The following is a 14,345-nucleotide window of genomic DNA, read 5'->3' on the forward strand; positions in this document are numbered from 1 at the left end:
ATGGTCACGAGCCACTATGTGGTTGCTGTGAGTTGAACCCAGGTCCTCAGCAAGAGCAATAAGTACTTTTAACCACTGAGCCACCTTTCTACCCCCTATTTAGGTTTTTTTTCCCATTTTTTAATTGGATATGTTATTTATTTATATTTCAAATATTATCCCCTTTCCCAGTTTCCCCTCTGGAAACCCCCTATCACATCCTCCCTCCCCCTGTTTCTATGAGGGTGCTCACCCACCTGCCCACCCACTCCTGCCTCCCTGCCCTGGCATTGCCCTACACTGGGGCATGGAGCCTTCTTCTTGAGCTTCATGTGATCTGTGAATTGTATCTTGGGTATTCTGAGCTTTTAGGCTAATGTCCACTTATTGGTGAGTGCATAACCTGTGCATTCTTTTGTGACTGAGTTACTTCACTCAGGATGATATTTTCTAGTTCCATCCATTTGCCTAAGAATTTCATGAATTCATTATTTTTAATAGCTGAGTAGTACTCTATTGTGTAAATGTACCACATTTCTGTATTCATTCCTCTGTTGAAGGACATCTGGGTTCTTTCCAGCTTCTAGTTATTATAAATAAGGTAGCTATGAGCATAGTGGAGCATGTGTCCTTGTTATATGTTGGAGCATCTTCTGGTTACATGCCCATGTAGCCATGGTATGTCTGGGTCCTCAGGTCAGTACTATGTCCAATTTTCTGAGGAACTGCCAGACTGATTTCCAGAGTGGTTGTATAGGGTTTTTGAGACAGACGCTCACTCTGTGGTGTGGTCTGGGATTACCAATGAGTGCTACTATGCCTATCTTAGGAAATGTTTAACCGCTTGCTCTTTAGCAATAGGAGTGATCTCTTTATCCCAAATGCTCATAATATTTGCCAGTGTCCCCAGTGTAAACACCCCAGTCATGTCTGACTTCCCATTACTGGCATAACATCATTTACTACAGGCTTGGAAGAATGCACACGGCCATGTCTTGGAAGCCAGTGTGAACCGGCTCCGGTACACCACTAATTATAGTGCTGTACTATAGTCTATCATATGGACGGTTAACAGTCTACTCAGTTATTAATAGGCATTGAATATTATGTTTAATTTTAGTGTTTACGGTTATAAACACTTATATATACATGTCTTTAGTGTTTATATCTTATTTCCTCAAAAGAAGTTGATTGGTTTAAACTGCTAAAGATAATCGTACTTTCCAAAAGTACTGCACTAATGCATATTCTCATGGCTATATATGAACGTACAAACTTTTCTTTTCCTGAGGCTTGTGTAATGGGAATAGAAGCCTCATGCATACTAGGTAAGTTTCTATCATGATCTACACCCCAGGCCACAACTGTTATTTTAAAAGGATGCTAACACCTACTCTCAGGGATCACTGAATATAAAGAACTATTAGTACCTCCCCCCTCTTCCCTTTTCCTTATGAAAATTCTCATGTAAACACTTTACACTAGAGGAAAAGGTTCTGGGTTCAGTAGTCTGCTCTTCTCCAGCCGCCACCAGGAACTTGGCCCTGAATGATGTGACAAGCCCATCAGCTGCCTCTCCCCAGCTTACCTGTGTGAGACAAAGCGAGTAGACACAAGCAGTGTCTGTCAGGACGTCTGCCTCCCCCTCTCTTTAGCCTTCATTGGCATCTTCTCCCTGCTTTTCCTCAGCATTTGGATGTTTCTATGACTTAAAAAAGTTCTGTCTGTCCCACTTTTGTTTCTTTTTTGTCTCTTATATTCCATTTTTGGGGAAAAAATGTTTTCCTTCTGTCCTGAGTGATCAGGACCAGATGCTAAACTCAACTGGGCTTTAAGAAGAACTGGTATACTTCCTGTTGACTTCTGATTGTCAGGGCTTAATCACCGAATGGCCCCTAATACCATTAAACCTGAAAAATGATGAGTCCTGGCAAGCCAGCTCTCAGTAAAGGCTTTCCCTGCCCTCTTCCTAGAAGTAGGCAGGCTGATGGGAACCTGAGATACAGAATACAGAAAACAAGAACTTGTTGACACCCTGGTAGTCAGTGACCTGTGTCTCACTTACCCTGGGCAAAGTCCTGGAGGTCTTTAGAGTCTGTTTTCCAGAGGGAAATGCCCACCTCTGTTTGATCACAGTGAAGCTTATTTAACTAAGTGTTGTAAAGTTGTTCTTTCCCAAACCACCCACACAATGAGGCTAACCCACCAGAAAGCCTTTGTAGGAACCTCACTGCCTCTTGTAAGCTTGTAAGCTGACCCTGCAGGCAGACACTCTGCAGGGAAAAGGCAGAGGCGGGCAGGCTCTGGAGTTCCCCCTCCCTTAAGTGATCTTAAGACAGCTACACCTGCCACATTTAGAGACACCACCCACAGAGCAGGCCTAATGCAGGAGTCTGTTGCCATTGCTCTGGGAGTTGGGAGAAGAAACTCCAGTTGTATTTCCATGAAGACTGGGTGGAGAAGGATGGTACAGCCCATGACCTGGAAGGGCGTGATCTTCCAGAGCAGACGTTGCTGCTGACTGGGTACAGAGGCCCTGCCCCTACAATCATCCCTAGCCTTCTGAGGCAGCTCCACCTCTCTTGATCAGGTGCTAAAGGATAGAAAGAACCATGGCTTCCATGGAGACAATGCTTGGCAGTGGAAGAGGCACCTCGGCTCTCATGATCCCTTTCAGTGGATGCAGGAGACACAGTCTTGATTGAAATGAGAAAGCAGAAGAAACCGAGGTTCCAGGAGAATGAGAACTGCACTGTGTCATATGTCTATAACCAGAACCAGATCCAGTCCCAGCCATGAGGAGTGGAGAGAGACAGCAAACGCTACTTCCTTCCTGGAGCACTGCAGCGCCTTGCTGTCACTGGGCTGCTTCTCCTGCTCCAGAATAAACCATTTCACACTTTTTTTTTTTTCTCTTCTCATATATGCCTTTACACAACAGAACAAAAGCCAACAGCCAGGAGTTTCCCACCCCTACACTGCCTGCGTCATTCACCTGTTGTTTTCATCCAGCTCCTTCATCTCCATACCAACCTCTCTGAGTTGTACTGGCTGGCTCCCAGGCCCCTGGTCACTCAAGGGCTCCCTGATTCACCTGAGCAACCCTTTTAGCAAACAGTCTGCTCTAGAAAAACAAAAATCCTGGCTGAACTTCTGACCTCCTCCAGGGAGTGTCCCATCCTCTTCCTTCCCTTCTTGCAGTGCCTTCACTAACTGTGTCTATGTCTCCTTCCTTGTCCTCAACTCTGTTCCTCACCCCACTCTAATCTGCCTTCTGACCTCACTGAACCACTGAAACTACCTGTCAGGGTGGTAGCAGTCTGTGTTGCCCCACGCCTTACTCAACCTGTCAGGAGCCTACTGTGTAGCTGCCAGCTGCTCCTCGAAACACTTTCTTTGGGGTTTTAGGAGGCATTGCATGTATTTGGATTGCATCAGTACCAAACAACCACAAATAGTGGCTTACCACATCGCAACGTTTATTAGCTCACACTTCTACAGGTCGAAAACCCACCATAGGATAAGGGTCTCTGGGCTAAAATCAAGGAACTGGCAGGGATGGGATCCATTCCAGAGATCTTGGGAAAACCCATTTCTTTGGCCATTTGGGTTGTTGAAGAACTTAGTCTTTGTGGATGTAGAACTGATGTTCTTAGATTTAAAAGTGTCAGCTGAGGGTCCTTGCCAGCATCTAGAGGCCGCCTCCATTCCTGTCCCTGTCTGTCTTGCTCTTACTACCTGGGACTAGGAAAGTACCTGCCCAGTGAATATTTTTTTCCATGGATTGACAAAAAAATGTTGTACCCTGGCGTCTACCCTACTCTCTTTTGTCCCTTACCCATCATTACTGCTGGCTAGAGGACAGAGTTCTCCAGGTCTCCATGTTCAAGCCGGAGACTTGGACCAGTTCTTCAGGACTCATGTCCACTCCTCTTCTTCCACCAGCATTTCTCATTCATTTGCCTAAAAATACTTTAAATATTTAAATTATTTACAAAATAAAAATATTTGGGTAGATTGGACTGAGATAGTCATAAACTCTCACTCCAAGACTTAATTTTAACTGCCTCTTCTCTTTGCCTCTAAAGTAACATACAGATGGGTTCTTCAGACTCGGGTAAGAATGTTTCCTGCTCTCTGCTGGGCTGAAGCACTGTCTTCTTCTCTAGTGGTTCCTTCACAGCCTTTGTTCCGGATGTACTAGCATTCCTAGGGTAAGTCTGCAGCCGCAGCCTCCAGACTACTTTCAGATCTCTCCACTTCCTCCCCCAACAGCCCGTCCAATTCTATACTTTGAAGATACCACCCACAGGGGCTGGAAAGATGGCTCAGTGGTTAAGAGCACTGGCTGAGTGGCTAAGAGGACCTGAGTTCAATTCCCAGTAACCACATGGTGGCTCACAACCATCTGTAATGGGATCCTATGCCCTCTTCTGGTGCGTCTAAAGACAGCGACAGTGTACTCATATACATAAGTAAATAAATCTTTTTTTAAAAGAATCATGAAAAATACCCAAAAACCAGGTCTCAAAGTGCTGTAATCTCAACTACTTGGAAGGCTGTGGAAAAAGAATGACAAGTTCAAGTCCAGTCTGGGAAACTTGGTGAGATCCCATGTTAAAGTCAAAAGGCACATGGGCTGTGATTTAGCACAGTGGTAAAGTACTTGCCTAGCATTGCAAGGTCCTAAGGTCAAGCCCCAATATTGAGAGGAAAAAAGTTTCAGACCTTTGTTCCTAAATTTATACTTTTACCTCTAACCGTGCTGAGGTCAAGGGGCACATATCTAACTCTGTGTTTCCACTGGAATAAATTATTACCATTCTGGTCGTAACATGTCCAAACCAGTAGTGTTGGCCTTTCTCAGAAATGTGTTAAGAAGTCAGAACTCCAGGTTCTGATCTATTCAATCAAACCTTGAACAAGATTCCCAAATAGTAGACATACTAGATTTCGATAGGTGCTTTATTTGGCTTCTTTCTTCTTTGTGGCTTCTGTCCCCTGTCATTCTCCTTGTTAACCACTCTCACACCACACTGGTCTGTTCCTCATGTCAAGCATATGCCACGTTAGGGTCCTTGCAAGAGCTTATTTCTTTGTCTAGAGCATCTTTTTCCCCCATTATGTCACTGTGCAGAGAGGTCTGTTTTCCGTCTTACTGGAAGTCCCTCTCCACCTGTCCCAGTCCCAGCATCTCCTCACTTGTTGTTCTCACAGATTATTCCACTATATTTCTCTGCTCCCCACACCTCTGTCGCTGTTTATTCATTTATTAAACACCTTCACTCCCTGACTGGAGAGGGAGAGATGGAAGATGGCAGGCCTTGTCTCTCTTGCCTACTCTCATTACCAGAGGTCTAGAAAATGTCTACCCAGATAAATGTAGTGCCCCATACCTATAATTCCAGCCCTTGGAAGGCTTGAGAGGGAAGGATCATGAGTTGAGGCCAGGCTGAGTTACATAGCAAGACTCTACGTAAAAAAATAAGACAGATGAGAGATAAGAAAATGTCTGTCTAGTGAACTTTATAAGTGATTAGCAGCAAATGTCCCACTTTCTTCCTCCCCTTCCTCCTCTCCCTCCTTTCTCCTGTTCCCTGCCCACCTTTCCCACCATTCCTGTTACTATTTTACACCGTGGCCTAAGGGTAGAATTCTCCAAACTTGTAGGAATAGCTCTTGCCTGTCACCAGTCAGGAAGTGAGTGTTTTTCAGCACCCAGCCTGCTAACAACCCGAGGATGCTTGACCAATCCCAGGTAATAGTCACACTTAATTGCCGGTATTTATAACGCTTACTGTTTGCCAGGCACTGTTCTAGGTGCTTTACCCATGGTAAGTAAGCTCACTAAGTTCAGTTCCTCCTGACAGTAATTATCTCAATTTTACACATGAAGAAAGCAAGACACACAGATTAATTAACATGCTCAAATTTCGTAATAAGGAATTGGTGACATCAACATCCTTAAACCCACACTGAGGGGCCCCTACAGACCCTGAGCATCAAAAGGCCTTGTTCCAGTTCTTCTCTGATGGGGCCTCCCCTCAGGATCCAGGGCGAGCCTGTGCTGTTCTAGAGAACAGCGCTGGTACTGGGGCTGTGAATCCTAGCACCAGGACGTGAGTCTGCCTGCAGAGCCTTTTCTCGTCTCTCAGTATTTTCCTTCTGGTTGGACAGTGCCCTGGCATGGGCTCCAATGGTGGCTCCAAGGCAGCTTTGTGTGAAAGGTGTGGACAGGACTTGACTATGAGAGTTCAGTGCCCGTACTGCAGCATCCGTAGGAGGAGCTAGCGAGAGGATCAGTCATGAGCTGGAGTCCACTGTTTCACACCCTTCTTGGAGGTTCAGATTTCAAACCCAAATTTCCTTGTCATTGTGAGATTTCTGTGTCAAGGTCGAAAGATAAATGTATTTTACTAAATAGTTTGCTGACTTTAAGTACTGTATTTAGACAGAAGGTGTGTGACCTGTTTGTCTTCCTGCTCAGGGTCCCACCGGTGTTGGGATAGGCTGGGAAGCAGAGCTAGGGTGTGGGCCTAAGTGACCTGTCTGAGGCTTGCTTTGTGTTCTGGGTCCCATGCTATTCCAGCAGGGGCAGGTTCTGCATGGTGGCGATGTTTTCCTACCCTCCAGGGTAGCTCCAATATTGACTTTTTCTCTGGAATTCAGTAAGTCAAGGATCACACCCATTGGAGGCCTTTGCTGGTGTCCATCAACTGACTGCCACTGACTCCACAGAGTGGTTCAAAGCATGTGCTTTGCTTGGCTCATCCCAGCACCCATCTCAGTAGCTGTGTGACTTGGGAAAATTACTTAGATCTCTCAACCTGTTTTGTATCCTGCCTTCAAGTACCAAAGGGAAAATCTGCACACCTAATAAATGGATGAATGGTTCTTGCCATCACCATAGACTCTAGTATTTGCTTAGGGACAGCCCCTTTGAAACAGCTGTCTCAGGGAAGCTCAGGGCAGGCGGGGTTAGGTACCAAATAAAGAGCAAAAGACATCTCTAATGGTAAGTACTGCTTTGTAGGCAGAGGTGAGCTAGAAGGGATGAAGCAGCAATTTTTACTATCTGTGCTCAAAGCCAGATTCTTCTGTGAAGTCCTGGAACTTGGTGGGTCAAACCACTGCCCCATTTCCCTGTGTCAGTCTGTTTCCTCCCCTTTGCTAATAATAATTATACCATATGTAAGACATGTACACAGACATGCAGGTTGTCTCTGGTTAGGTTCTTTGTAATGGCTAAATATAGAGCATCCATTATCAAGAGTTTGATTTCTCACATTGAGAAATAGAGGCTGCCTTTCAGCGTTATGACAGTCATCTTAAGCAAGATGTTACTGTAGGTGGAGCTGAAGAAAGCACCAGGGATTTCTAAAGAACCAGTTGTCAAGCTGGGTGGTGGTGGCACACACACCTTTAATGCCAACACTGGAGTGGCAGAGGTAGGTGGATCTCTTGAGTTCAAGGCCAGCCTGGTCTATAAAGCAAGTTCCAGGACAGCCAGGGCTACACGGAGAAACTGTGTGTCAAAAAAGAAAAGAAAGAAAAGAAAAACAAACAAACAAACAAACAAAACTGGTGTCAAGATTGACTTCTTTTCTGTGCTCTGGTTGGGCCGCTCAGTGTTAGTGGGTAGAGCTGAACTCATGGGGTCCAGCCTGGGCCTAGTGACCCTCTCAAGTATAACTCTTGTCTGCTGACTTTGTTTTCTCTTCCCTCCTCAGACATCTGAAAATCAGGCTTTAATAGCCAGTTTTTTTTTTTCATGGGAATAATCCAAATTTAGGATCTGTGCCACTGTTTGGATGCTGGGAGAAATTTAGGATCTGGGACATAATGGTGGTAATATGGATAGACACAATATTGTAGTTCTTGATCTGATTATGTAGATTCAAATCCTCTGTTATCTACTAGCTAATAATCTGGGCAAGTTAATTATCTTCTATGCCTCAATCACCTCTAGTAACGAGGTAACTAAGAGTATCTGTTTCATGGGGTAATTGTGGGCTAAGTGAATGAATACATGAAGCACTTAGGGCTGTGACTAGCAGGGTCAATATTCATGTCACTTATCATTTTATTAGTCATCTCAAAGGAACAGGCCAGAGGCTGGGGAAAATGGTGCTACCACACAGTCATGTTTAATAGCCTCCAAGTGACCGCGATGCTGGCCTGGGCATAGGTATGTGATGAGCACACAGGCCTGCACTTTTCAGCATGTGCTAAGGTGTTTGGCTCTTTTCTGGGGAAATGGAGAGGGATCTAAGAATTGACTTCTGCCATGGAGGGTTATTAGAGTCTTGACTAGAATTTTGTGGTTTGGGAACTGAGGTTACCCTCAGAGCAACATCAGAAGAGATGATATACGTTCTCCCAGAGAAATGGCCATGGCCACAGATAAACAGTATGAATGCTTCTGAGGAAGACTTTGGCTTAGTAACTCAGAGTGATCCAGATGAGTCCAGGTTTTGTTGCTTAGGAGCTCTGAGATTTCAATCAAGCTCTATAACATTCTCAACTTCAGTTTTCTCTCCCCACAAAATGGGGTATACTCCATAAGCATCTATAGTAACGAATATACAGTGACTGCTAAATGCTCAACTGTCACAGGCTGGGGCTCAGTGGGAGCCCTACCTCTTGGTAAGCTCTTTTTGTTGGAGAGTCTGAGAAACAGACTGTGATATGGGGCGACATTGTCCAGGGAGAAGGCTGAGTGGAGACAGGGACAATCCAAGCATAAGAGGAAGCCTACAAGCTCTGGGGGAAACAATACTTTACAGTTTAAGCTTGGTTATGATTAATTACCTCAGGTAGCCAGTGCCTCTCAATGAGGCCTCATGACAGGATACAGTAGACCTCCTGAAGTGCCTGCCTCCTGCCATTCAGATGTTCATACCTGTCACCACAGTGGCCACTATCTAGTTGCCAAAGGAATAGCTTATTTAGTGAGGCTTAAAATGTCCAGAGTGATCTTACCCTTTCTCTCCAGCCCTGTTTCCCAGATCTAGACCACAAGCCTTTTGGATTCACCCAAGGTTCTCTCCACACAGGACAACCTCCTGTCCCTCCTACTGAAGCTTTCCTAAGTACCACAGGCCTCTCTAGTCTGTCAATAACCTGGATCTTTAAACACCATGAACAGTCTACCTCCAGCCTTCCTGGTCTCTGTCCTTGGTGTGCCAGCCATGCGGACACTGTACCACCCACATTCCTTCCAGCAGCAGGCCTCAGGCTCCCTCTAAAGACACCCCATTTCTGTACCTTCTGCTCACAGCACCCACAGCCTAAGTCATCTCTGAGAGCATCTTAATTCACACTTAGTTCTTGCAGGGCACACTGCACCTAACTTCATCATGCCTACAGCTCTCCTGTCCACAGCTCTCTAAGGTGACATATAGATTTCAAATAAGTACCAAATGTCCCCTCGGCCTATGAGGCTTATCTCTGCTCTCCTTTTGTCCATATGACAGCTAGACTAGTCTCTTCTTTCTCGTGTTCATGCTCTGTGTCACATCTCTTCACTGCTGGGTCTGTTCATTATTCATATTTCAAGTGCCACCTCCTCTGAAGGCCTTCCCTTATTCTCTGTAGTGCTTTGCTCCTGTGGTGTTGTCTCCTTACACCAGAATGCAAGCTCTCAGAATAGGGGCCACTTTTTTACTGAGTTCCACAGAACATAGAAGAGTGCTGAGAAATAATTGTTACTTGCAAAATGAACAAAGTAGTCAGCCCCTGGAGGGTATTATTTATTAACATATATGCAATTTTTCCCCCTCACTCCACTGTGTGTCGTGCAAGGGCAAGAAGTCTCTTCCTGGGAAGTGTGGCTAATGGATGCCTTTAAGACTAATGGCTCCTTCTCTGGTGCTCACAGGCCCGAGGGTGGAGGGAAGAAAGAGGGAGTACTCATAGCCTTCTGGTCATAAGAGAGCATGTGGAGGGGTGTGGGCATGATGATACAGCAAGTCAAATAATTACAACTCAGTTACACCTTTATGGATTCACAAAATAATAATTTTGACCAGAAAGTCAGCAGCTTAGGATATAGTTACACATTGGCAAGCCTTGCTGCTGTGGAAACAATAGCTACTTCCTTGCCTTGTGGTCTTGTTTTGCCCTGAAGAACATTCATCCTAGGCCCTACCTTCTGCCTACAGTTTCCTGCAGTAACCAGCCACATCTGAGTCAAAGTTTGTGCCAGAGAAGGGAACCACAGACCATCTGGACTCCACACTTCTTGGTTTAACTTTGGTGGTTTGAATGACTCTAGAAATTTACCTACTTTTTTCAGATTTCCCAGTTTAATGGAGTACATACTCTTAAAATATTCCCTCCAATGGTCTCAATTTCTTTGGCATCTGTTGTAATGTTTGCCTGTTCATTTCTGTTTCTCTTCATTTGGGCTCCTCTCTGTCTTTTGGTTAGTTGACAAAGAGTCCACAGATCTCGTTGATCTTCTCAAAGAGCCAGCTCTTAGATTCAGTGATTCTTTATATTATTTTCTTTGTTTCTATTTCATTAATTTTGGCTTTGATTTTTATCATTCCTTGCTGTCAATTGGATCTGAATTTGTTTTATTTTTATTTCAAATTCTTGAGTTGCATCATTAACTCATTTGTTTGTGCTCTTTCTGTTTATTTATTTATTTATTTATTTATTTATTTATTTATTTATTTAGTTTTTTTCGAGACAGGGTTTCTCTGTGTAGCCCTGGCCATCCTGGAACTCACTCTGTAGACCAGGCTGGCCTCGAACTCAGAAATCCGCCTGCCTCTGCCTCCCAAGTGCTGGGATTAAAGGCGTGCGCCACCACTGCCCGGCCTTTCTGATTTTTTAAACATAGGCACTTAGAAACATAAATTTCCCACATTGGACTGCTTTTGATGTGCCCCAGAGGTTTTGTTGTATGTTCATTTTCATTTAGTTCCAGGAGTTTTTATTTTTACTTCCTGATTTCCTTTGTCCCATTTATCATTTAGTAAAGAGTTGTTTAATATCTGTGAGTTTGTGTATTTACTAGAGTTTTTATTTGCTTATTTGTCTTTTTGCTGTCAATTTTAAGTTAGGATATTTATGGTCCATTTTTTCCTGAAACTTAAGATTTGTTTTGTGTCCCATGATGTGATCTGTTTTAGAGAAGTTTCTATAAGTTGCTGAGTAAAATGCATATTCTTTGGTATTTGGGTGGATATTCTGTAGATATCTGTTAAGTACATTTGATGTATGATGTCATTTAATTGTGATATTTTTTGTTTATATTTTAGATGTCTTGTCTAGTGGAGAAAGCAGGGTATTCAGATTACCTATGATTAATGGTTTGATGTTAATGTGTACCTTTAATTTCAGTAGCATGCTTTTTATGAAACTAGGTGTGCCAGTGCTTGGTGAATATATGTTAAGCATTGTAATGTCGTCTTGGTTCATTGTTCCGTTGACTAGAATGAAATCTCCTTCTTTATCTCTTCATTTTAGTTTGGTTTGAAGTCTATTTTGTCAGATATTAGGCTAGCAGTGCCTGCTTGCTTCTTGGTACCATTTGATTGGGATACTTTTTTCCAATCTTTCACTTTAAGGTAACTTTAAAGGTAAGGCAAATTTCATGTAGACAACAGCCAGCCTGTGTCTTCTGATTGGAGAATTGAGGCCATTAATATTTAAAGTTATTATGGAAAGCTGTGTGTTGACTGCAGTTACTTCTTTCCTGTTTGCTTTTTTTGGTCATAGTCTGTTTTAGTAATTATAGCTTCATTTGTTTTCTGTTGACAGTCTCCTGACTGCACTTATTCATCTATTTAGTTTGAAGTATTGCTTCCAGTATTCTTTTACTGTTGGTCTGCTGGAAACGACTCATTTTAACCTGTTGGTATCATGAAGGTTTTTCTTTCTACTTCAAGCACAGCTGACAGTTTTGCTGGGTACGGTTGTGTAGGTTGGCATTTGTGGTCTTTTAGAACCTGGAGGACATTGCTTCCGGCTCTTGGCTCTCTGAGTTCCCACTGAGAATTCATCAATCATCCCAATGGGTTTTCTTTATATATGACTTTTTTTCTCTTTAAACTCTGAATACTCTTTTTTGTATATTTAGTATTTTAGTTATGGTAGTTTGTGAAGAGTTTCTTTTCTGGTCTAGTCTACTTTATATTCTGTATATTTCTTGTATCTGTCTTTCCTTAGTTTGGGGAAGTTTTCTCCTATGATCTTGTTGAAGATCTAGACTGTGCGATTGACCTGGGACCTCTCTCATCTATGCCTATAATCTGAAGACTGTCTTTCTATGGTGTTCCACAGTGGCCTAATTACTCTATCTTTGAGTCCTGGTACTGCATCTTCTACTTGGTCCATTCTATGTGCAATGCTCCCTGTGGGCTTTCTAGTTGGGTTATTGAGTTTTTCAGTTCATAGTCACTACAGCTGAGTTCTCACCAGTCTTTCTCTTTCTCTGTTGAATTTGATTTTCAAATCCTGGATTGTCTTTGTCATTTCCTCCAGCCTTGTGTTTGTGTCTTCTTGGGCACCACTTAGGTGTTTATTCTCTTTAAATACATTCGCTTTGAGAGAATCCATTGAACTGTTTCTTTGTGTCTTCTTGGAGCTCCTCAAGTTCTTTGATGAAGTTTATGATTGGTCTTTTAAATTCTGCATCCTGAATTCTGTATTTGTTCATCTCATTGAGAAACATTTCTGTAGGACTGGTGGATTGGTGTGCAGGTTGAGATACTACTGTCTTGAACTTTCCCAGTGCTTGTATTTTTACTATGAGACCTGGGCATAAGGACTTCTTCATGAGCTCCATATCTGACATGGATGGACATGGTAACCTGCAACAGAGCACAGAATATGTGAGCTGGGCTTGACCTGAAGCTGGATATGGCCTGGGTGGAATGAAGTATGGTAAAGACACGGGGTTGGGCTAGCCCACTGGATGGGTATCTAGGTCAAAGCCTGAGGGTTGTGGTGACATGGGCAGAGCCAGCCAAATTAAGCTGGAGCACTGGCTGTGGGACCAGAGCGAGATCTAGCGGTAGAGGAGGGTTGTGGAGGGGAGGGTCAGGTAGATTTACCAGACTGAGCCCTACTACAATATGTGCAGGACTGTACTGGACAGGGATTGGATGTGGTGCCCAGGAGGGATGAAGTCAGGTGGCAGCCTCTACCTTAGTTTTTGAGAACGGATTTCTTGCTGAACTTGAAGCTCCTTGTTTGGACTAGACTGACTAGTCTAGTAGTAGATGTCTACTCCCATCCCCAGTGCTGAGGTTACAAGGGATGCCTGGCTTTTACATGGGTACTGAGGACCTGAATTCAGAATTCAGATCCTCACAGCAAGCACTTTACCCACTTCTTTTACAAACTATATATGAGGGTTTTTTTTTTTAAAAAAAGATTTATTTATTTATTTATTTTATGCATATGAGTATACCATTGCTCTCTTCAGACACACCAGAAAAGGGCATCAGATTTCATTACAGATGGTTATGAGCCACCATGTGGTTGCTGGGAATTGAACTCAGGACCTCTGGAAGAACAGTCAGTGCTCTTAACCTCTGAGCCATCTCTCCAGCCCTATATGAGGGTTCTTTGTTTGCTTGTTTGGTTCCCCCCAACCCCCGGAGATAGGATTTCTCTGTATAGCCTCAGATGTCTTGGAACTGACTCTGTAGACCAGGCTGCCCTGGAATATATTTGGGTTTTTAAAAGTGATCTTTTTTAAAATTTTATTTTATTTAATCTTTTTTTTAATACTCCAGATTTTAGACCCTCTCAGTCCGCCCTCAGACTGTTCCCCATCCCATACCTCCTCCTTGCCCCCTGCCTCCACCAGGATGTCTCCACCCCCATCCCCAACCCTTGCCCCCTGCCTCCACCAGGATGTCTCCTCCCCCCTCCCCACCCCTTAAGTGATCTTTTTTTACTGGAAGAGGATCCCGTAGCAACTATGTTTCCTTTGTAGACTTCCTCATTTTGTGTCTTTCTTCTGAGAACATTTCGTTTTACTACAATTTAGTTCTCCATTCTCGTCTTGGCACAGGGTTGTGATAAACTTGGCTGGGTCTCCATTTAGTACTCAGACCTTAGTGCAATACTTGTTGTGAGTTGACTTACTCACTTGCATGTTTTTTGGTCCTTAAGAGTCCTAAGAGTCTGACACCGTCTGGTTCAATTTCTTGAAAGAATCAGTTGTCCCCTCACACTGGTCAGTGGCCTGGATGGAGACCCCATGTCTCTAAACTGTGAGTCATGGAACTGAACATAGGAGTTGCAAACGTTTTTGACAACAGTAAAAGGTTTAGGAATGTACAGTAGCCAAAGTGTTAGTTCATAGGTAAGTGCAGATCAAATCTGATGTGTTTCTAGCAGTG

This window comes from Arvicanthis niloticus, chromosome 10 (genome assembly GCF_011762505.2).
Source record: "Arvicanthis niloticus isolate mArvNil1 chromosome 10, mArvNil1.pat.X, whole genome shotgun sequence".
Taxonomy (NCBI): Eukaryota; Metazoa; Chordata; class Mammalia; order Rodentia; family Muridae; genus Arvicanthis; species Arvicanthis niloticus.